The sequence below is a fragment of the Centruroides vittatus genome, unplaced genomic scaffold (assembly GCF_030686945.1).
Source record: "Centruroides vittatus isolate TY-2023 unplaced genomic scaffold, ASM3068694v2 scaffold_324, whole genome shotgun sequence".
Taxonomy (NCBI): Eukaryota; Metazoa; Arthropoda; class Arachnida; order Scorpiones; family Buthidae; genus Centruroides; species Centruroides vittatus.
The window spans coordinates 2,881,355-2,890,476 of record NW_027122701.1 but is presented as its reverse complement, the minus strand read 5'-3'; the positions used below and the strand labels follow the sequence as shown (position 1 = coordinate 2,890,476).

General features: G+C 28.8%; 1 long non-coding RNA gene across 1 annotated transcript; it reads left to right on the top strand.

Annotated features, from left to right (window-relative positions):
* Window positions 1-290: 290 nt before the first annotated feature.
* LOC136988173 (uncharacterized) lies at window positions 291-1,360 on the top strand. Its single transcript, XR_010882726.1, has 3 exons — window positions 291-308; window positions 512-551; window positions 1,318-1,360. It is a non-coding gene; the product is annotated as an uncharacterized lncRNA (long non-coding RNA).
* The last annotated feature ends 7,762 nt before the right edge of the window (window positions 1,361-9,122 follow it).

Genomic DNA, 9,122 nt, shown 5'->3' with positions numbered 1-9,122 from the left:
TATATTATTTTGAAAACACGCAGAATAAGATCGCACTGTAATTGTACTATCATATACCTAAAAGGTCGCACTGTACATATAATGTTCTTGATGTAGATGTATTGTATATTATGCAAGATAGTCTTATATAATAGGTTTTACACATTTAAAAATATAGTGTCGGGGGCAGATTTAGGGGGTGCGCAGAGAGCAGCTGCACACTTCTGGGAGTTTCCCAGAAAAAACGGAGTAATCTCGGGTAGTAAAAGATTTTGTAAGGTATATTATTTTCTTTCTGCACTCCTTTAAAGATTTCTGAATCTACTATTGTATACTATCAGTTTTATTTTTCAGATTATTTAATTTATACTAGTTTTCGATATTAATTTTAATTATGCTTGATTGTCTTTAAATAATTACCATAAAATCAATTAAAATAAAACCAATTTTTAATATTTTCTTATTAATATTCATTTATTTAGCAATTAATTTTTAATAATAATAATAATTTATATGCTATTTTTAATTACAGTAAACATACACAAAGAACATTAAAACAGAAGTAAAAAGAGGTATATGTACTGTACAGTACAGTTAATTAGTTTACGTAATACTGTAGTTTAAATAATTTTTATAATTATATTTTTGTAAAGGATGTAATGTTTATATACATTTTATTTTTTGCCATATATCTTTTTTTTCTGTTTATTTTAAAGATATATCGGGGGAAAATATTGAAAATTTCGTTTTCAGTATTTTAAGTATTAAATGTAATAATAATCTAAATATTAAGTATATTTCTAAGAACATTTATGTAGGGATGAGAAGGGATTGACAGGATATAGTAACGCAACATATGGGCGATTTGCCAAGAGAGGGTGTCTTCCGAAAGGACTGTCTATAGGAAGTCTTTTAACTTAACACATGAGAAAATCCGGAAAACTCCACGGATAATATACAATACACCTACATCAAGTACATTATAAGTACAGTATAAACGTCTTATTATACCTGATTTTGAAATAATAAATCCTTATAAGTATTAATGATAAGTAAGGATTATTATAAACTGACGGCTAATCTTGTATTAGCCGTCAGTTTATAATAATCCTTAATATAATCCACAAATATATTTACTGAAACTGATTGACTTTATTTCAATCAGTTTCAGTAAATATATATATATATATATATAACGCGTTACTGATAAAATTTTACTGTTGATAATTTTTTAAAAGATTGAAAGCTAAAATGTATTTATACACACATGCACATCTGAAATATTATGTACAAATACCATATGATTAATGATTAAATTATATTTTTTTTACTTTTTAGGAATGAGGATGGAGATGACGTGGGTGGGGCCACCCCAACATACCCGTGTCCAATTGATATTACCGATTAAATCCTTATTTGTCTATATTGGTTTCGAGGCGGGTGGGAATGGTAGAGGTGAGGCCACTCTAAAACATTATTAAAACGCATCGTCATCGAACGTGAGCATGTTCTCAAAATCTCAACCACCTAACTTAATTAGAAATGGATGAAATTTGAGTTGCAAGATTTGAGGGCATAATACAAACAGGTTAAATAATAATAATAAATTTCAAGATGAAATTTTATCTAAATGTCTGTTTATAAAATGCATTACAATTTTCATTACAAAGTCTATTTAGGCCTAATTTTATTTTATTTTATGCTACTTACAGGCCGAATTTTCCGTTTTTGCAGGTTTCCGTATTATAGAGGCTGTGATTTCATTAATGCAGAAAATGCCTTGAAAAAAAAAATGTTAATTCACATTTAAAACTGCTTAATAGAATGTATTTTATGTTTCAGAGACAAGTTGAAAGACGTGTATGTAGTGTACAGAAGAAAAACAACTGTAAAAACCCAATACCCATGAAATGTGCTTTAATAATAATTTAGAATTTAACTGCTGTTACGCTGAAAAATTCCGCTTTACTCAGGTTATGTTATCTAATTAATGTTTAAAAAAAATTCTTCAGTTCTCGAGTTAGACAAGTTTCCAGTTTTTAGTAATAGTTTATGTAGAAAATCGTTCTATTTAAAGATTTGTTTTCCATTTAGGCAGGTTTTCGTTTTGTAGGGTCCGCTTTAGACAGGCTTTATGTATATTTTTCTAACAAATGCACAATTGTTTGGAAATTAAATCACTTTTAACGTTAGTTATTATTCGACAAAAAGGGTTTTTGCCTAAGCTAATTGGGTCTGACGAAACCTAATTAGCTTAGGTGAAGATATTTTATGTGCATTTTCTTGTTAAAAAAATTAATCTAATTAACGTTACACGTGACTTTTAATTTCTGTTGTGTAGCATAGTGCAGTTTCTTCTTGGTTTTGTTTAAAATTACTTATTTAATATAACTTATTGTTTTAATTGAAACAATTAAATTATATTTTGCATTGCAAAAGATATTGTCAACACCAAATCAAGTGACTCAAAAAATCTCAAATTTTACACTCGTGTGTAGATCTAATTATTTTAAACACTTTTTATTGATTGAGATTCTTCGGTTCAGCGCCACATTCAAATTAGTGCCAACTTCCGAGACGAATGATAGCGCTATATCGAAGGTTGACTGTATCTTGTGTCCTTGGTTATGCAGAATCTTATTGAATTAATTTTTATTTCTATTTTGGATGACTTTATAAATCGATAAGTATCATAATTTTATATTAAGAAATTATGACTGCCTCCGTGGATCTTAGGCAGACGAATTGTCTTCATCTCAACTTTCGGTCGTCTTGTACACAAAAAGTCTTTCAAGCCTAATTGTTGAATGATCTTCGCTAATTCTCAATAATAAGAAACATTTTCCCGACGAAGTCTTTGTTCTTATTTATTTATTAACCCAATTTTGGATGCCCCATTGAATGCCACCTTGCATAAATTAACCCAATTCATGCTCGAATAGCCGAGTCGTTAGGGTGGCAATCTATTACTCTGGGAGTTCCGGACGAGTCGAAAAACCCCAGAAAATTTTTCGAAGGTGATCTGTCCGGATACGTCCGACCCCATCCCTCACCATCCGGCCGCCCCTTGTAGGTCTGGCCAAACTCACAATAAGCTTGTTTAAAAAAAAGCCCTTTTCGTTCCCACAGGGCGAAGTTTTTAAAATAGCCCAATTCCTGCATTAAGGTATAGTTTAGTTTTATTCGTTGACGCCAAAGCTACATATGGGCGATCTACCGAGGGAAAATGCTTCTTGGGAAGACTTTTATGGGAAACCGGCCCCTACTTAGGTGTTACTAACGTAAAGAAAACTCGTAAAACTCCACGTGGCCAGCCAGTTGGCCACACGCGAACCTTCGACCAGTGATTTTATCCCCTCGGCCACTAAAGGGCCTTTCTGCATTATGGACTGACGCATTTATTATATTTATCTCAAGCATAAATTCGTAAGTGTAGACAGACTCTATCAAAAAAATAATTCTGTTTACAATAGCAGTAAAATATATGTTCGCTTCAAAGTCATACATAGAAAATTATTTTCCTATTAATTTTACATTTTAACCAGAAAAAATTATTAGAATATTCGCTAAAATTTAATTTTAAAAAGAAATAAATCAGGCACCCATTTTTGTTTTACGTTAGTTGAATATTTAACATAAGAAAAAAGTTGCTAGTTCTGTATAAAAATATACATTTCAAAAATAATTAACAATGACTGGGAAACAATCGCAAAGCCCACTAGTGTCCGAATGGATAAAACCACACGGGTTCGGGCCTCACAGCGCCACGTGGAGTTTCCGGGTTGTCTTCACGTGTCTAACGCGTAAATGGAGACTTGTTTACCATGAAAGTTTCCCATTAACAAATTGTCTATGTGTTGCGTTGCATCATAACATCAATCTAAACCTCTTTTATTATTTTTTTCTTTTCTGACGATGCATTTCGTAATTTTTATATATATATTTTGAACGTTTTGATTAAAATAAACAATTGAAAAATGCTTAGAATTTGTTTGTTTATTTTATCTGTAAGTATTGAAATAAAATATATTAAGCGTAAAAAAATTTTCTAAAAGCATATCTTAAATTATAACAAATAACATAATACAATAGTATAACAGAAACAAAAAATAAACAAATAAAATTTTCCGGAGCCTAAAATGAAACATTCAGACACTATTTATGATTAACAATGACTTTGCAATATATATATATATTTTATTATTTTTTAAAAGTTTCGAAAATTAAAATTTTAAGTTTAGTAAGCGGCTTATTATCTGCTATTTGTTTACTATTACTAAAAATATCAGTAATTTTAATGGAAAGACTACAAAAAATGAATTTTATATTTTTACTTAGAAAAATAAAACTTTATGTACTGTACTTAATGATACGAAAACACAAAGTTGCCTATATAAATGAGAAATTAAGGAACAAAACTTTCAATAGCGATCGTCAGCACTCAATCGCCTAATTGTGGACCTAGCAGAACCAACAATGCAAGAGTTTTTCACGAGTTTATCATCTAAATAGAAAATAGTTTTTAATAGAAAGTACTCACCATCATTGGCAGAATGTCCATGATAGTGAGGACATTAGGCGTTACCTTATTTCATCACTCTAATCCAAGGCCTTTTTCTTATAGGCTTTAAAAATGCCTTAAAAGTGCCCACAGCTCAAAATAGTCAAAAAAAGAAAAACAAACCCCTAAAAACTTTTATTTTCACGCAGTACTTTATTAATTTTATTTGTTAATCTACTAAAACTACTAACCTTTGTTGAATGTAATTACAAAATAAAGAATAGAATAATTAATTAATTAATAAAAAATAAAATAAATAATTAATTAAAAAAGTATTCTGGATAATTAAATGCTCAAAAGTTAACTCAGTATACTGAACCTGAAGGCCGAATACAACTGAAACAATTAGCCTAACTGTCGCATTTACACCTACCTGCATTTAGATTTCAGCCTTGATTCAAGTATTTTTCATTGTAAACCGGATTTTTTCAAATTATTATCCTCTAGAAATAAAAACTGAATTTTTCCGGAGTTTTATACAGTTATTAAAGTGGTTTTAAGCGTTCGTTGTTAGGAAGAACAAACAAATACTTAAATTCTCTTCATATTAATTAATCTGGCCGAATTCTACATTATACATAGATGAATTAGCAGTCGCTAACTGATTATATATCTGAAAACTTATAGTAAAGATCAAAGTTTATATTTATATATATTAAAAGATGAATATATGTTTGTTTACAAATTGTAAAATTGCAAGATTGATGGGGATAAGAAACACGACACATGAGCGAGCTGCTAAAGGGAGTTGTGCTTTTGCCCCTATTTGCTCGTTATATGCACGAATAAAGAAAGTCCCGAAAAACTCCATGCGCGATCAGGTGTGAGCTCGTAACCAGTGTTCAATAGCTCCTCTTTATCATTGATAGGGGTTAATGAATTGAAGAGCGTTTATATTCACATATGTATTTATCTGAATTTCTATTTAATTAATTAAATATGAATGCCGCATTTTGTCGTGGAGTCTTCCATTTTTATATAAGGTAGGGGGGCCTATTATAGACCATTAGGTTTGCACTGTTATTTTGATCAATTCCAAGTTTTTAATTTGCTGAAATTTCAATAATCAATTAGTAATCAAGAAATAGTTAATAAAATGTAAAATTTAAAATGTTTTAGGATGAAATTATTGTATTTGTTTTCACTAATATTTTAGCGTATTTTTATATTTAATAATTTTAAATAATTTCTTTGTTTATTATTTATTATTATTAATTTCTGATGAATTAATGCTTTATAAATTAAAATACAAAAATATCATTTACTACAAAATTAAACAGAAGTATCATATTTCTCTGCTGCGCTTTTATTTCGTAATAAAAATTTTTTACATAATTCTTATTAAATAGTTCTTAGTGGTTTCTAAAATTTTACATTATACGGACTGTAATAATATAAAATAAATTTTAGAAGTAGTAAAATTTTCTTTTCTTCTCCTTTATTGAGCCTCACTAACATTAAATCTTAATTTAGAATAATTTAATTATAACAATAAAAATGGTTTTTAAACACTCTTGTAATTGGTTTAAATATCAAATGAATATTAAAAACTTAAAACTTTTATTTTAAAAGTAAGTTTGCAGTTTTTAGTAAATTACTTTATAATCGAAGGTTTAACAAAGTATGATTAATAAAGTAAATATTTTGTTCGAATATGTCATAGCGTTTGATGAATTGTAAACAAATATTTGTAAGTTATACTAAAATTTTCAAAAAAAAATATTAGTAATTTTAAATCATTCTAAAGCTATAAATGTTCCTACCAGTGATGAGTGGGTAGAACCAATGAACTTTGGTAGTTGGTCGCGGGTTTGCGCCACGGACCGTACACGTGGAGTTTGCTGGAGTTCCTTAACGTGTGTGGGCCCCTTTACACTTCTCGGGAGGTATCGCCTGGTAGATCGCCCAAGTATTGCGTTACCGCACTCATCAATCCAATCCAAAGCTATAAATTTAAACCAATTTATAGGTCGATTTGGAGTGATAGGATAAGACAATGCAACAAGTGGACGATCTGTCAAAGAGAAAGGTGCTTCCCGGAGAGATTTCCCTACTGTTCACCTAAATAGGGGCTAGTTTTTCGCAGAAAATAAGGGGTTTTTAGTGCCCACAAGGTAAAAAAAAAAAAGTCAAAAATAAAAAAATACGTGGCTCATTTTTTAGAATTTTTCGTCTAAATCAATTTAGTTAAACACATCGACATAAATTATTCTTCCTAATTAATTTATAATTATTAATTTTATGATTGATCATCGTTAAATCAATAAAACAAATAATAAAGCTTCAAGTAAATTTAAAGAAATTTTATTTTGTTTTAAATGATTCAAAGATAAATAATTGCATAAATATAATTATGTTGAAATAACAGAGAACAATTCTTTTATTTACTTACTTAAGTACTTAACAATCGTTTGAGATATGATTGCATTTCCTGTTGCAAGTATGTTGAATGTAAAGTTTCAAAAGCATCTAATAAATTATTATAAATTTTATTTTTGCTAATTCTTTGATAATTTTATAGTTTAATACTAATATATTACAACACTTGCAAGACTTTTTGTTTTTATATCTTATATTTTTAGTTTCTATATTTTATTTTTTATTATTTATTACAGTTTTGACAACTGACTTTATATAATACATACTTTTTATTATTTATATATATATATATTTATTTATTTATATATATATTTATTTATTTATTTATTTACTCCATGCATTGTGTTTTGAGCCCACCAGTGGCCAAGTGGATAAAACACCGGTCGTGGGTTTTCTTCACTTGTTTAACAACTAAATAAGGGCCAGTTTCCCATAGAAAATTCTCTCAAGAGGCATTCCTTTTGGTATGCTGTGTGCCTTTATCTCATCAAACCAAACAAAACCTTTTATTTCCACGTCTTAATATAATATATTCTTTTATTATTTTTTAAAATACTTTTATTATTTTAATAAATGATAAAAGTTATGTCAATATATTTTTTAAGAAACAAGATATATAGGAAGTGGTTAAATTATGTTTATTTTTTTACGTTCTAATAATTATGAATAATACGTCCTTATTTTCTATTTCTGAAACAGTGATCTATCAAGTTCTCTAAATAGATCCTTATATTAATGAATAGTAAGTTGATAATCTTGAAAAGAACAATTATCACTTGAATAATAAATACCAAAAGTATAAGCATTATTATATAAACCGTATTTCTATTTTTAAAAATTTTTAAAGAGTATTTGATTATGAATGAAATTCCTACTCTGACATTAATTTTCTTTATAATTTTTTTTAACTTTTATTTAAATTTTTTATTCTTATCTTTTATTTATTTATTTATTTATGGTTTTGATACAGGTCCTATATACAAGATTTTCATCAAAGCGCTCAAAATGAATGGAAATTTTGATACATGTTTGACAGATGATGCTACTAGATCGACTGTTAATATATAGTCATTAACAGGAAAACTTATGCACCAAGGGGACGTTAGAATGGAATAAATGTTTATTGATGCGTACGTGATTGCCATGGTAATAAGTGAATGTGAGCGTTAAATTTTGACTCTATGGAGGACTTATCACACACTATTGACGCAGCAGGAGAAATCACACAAAGATGGATGAGAACACTGGTTATTTATTGTAAAAAATGCATACCGTTTTTACAATAAATAACCAGTTTCCGCGCAATAAATAACCATGTCTCACGATCATCTCTGTCGGCGGTCTGTCTGAGACGTATAAATTCCCGCTGTGTGTGTCCTGACTTATCCCCGAAATCTCCTCACAGTAAGATGAGAACGGCTCAGATTGCTTGAAAATCGGCCGTTTTACCATTCTACTTTCCTCAGAATGGCAAAACGGCCATTCTGCTTCACGATGATACGACCTTTCTCAAACTCCGTAATGTCTTTGCATCTTACAGGCATGTCTTGCAATCGAAGACCTTCAAATAACAAGCACATTGAAAACTGTGAAAACAGTGAACCTTTGCGAGGCTTTTTATAGAATACTAGAGTAGCAATTTTAAGACACTCTGATGTCATTATCTTCTGTACAATCAAATTACAACTGTAATATTTTACATACCTGTCTGAGACATAACTGTACGCCAAGTTTGGCAGAAATTGTATTAATACATTATTTTTTTTATTATTGAGTGCAGAATCGTTAAATATCTACAATGAAAATTTATTGTAAGCGTTGATCTTAAGATTTAATTATGTATTTTATCAAATTCCAAATCTATAATATTAGAATGGTAAATAATTTACCATTCTACTATTTACCATGGTAAATAATATATATATAGAATGGTAAGTAATTTTTTAGAAAACTCAGAAAATTTAAAATTATGTAGGAAAATTCAGTAAGTGTCTTGTAATATTCTATATAAAAGTCACTTGTAACTTAATATCTAGCATTTAAAGTGATAAGAAGTAGCCTAAATATAGAAAATATTTTCTTGAATATTTAATAGTTTAATTATTGTATAGTAAAAAGTTAAAGTGATTAATTTTCACTAAACTCAAGTGATTATGAGAATTTTGATTAAAAATTGAGTAAACGAGTTCAGTATCGTGAAACA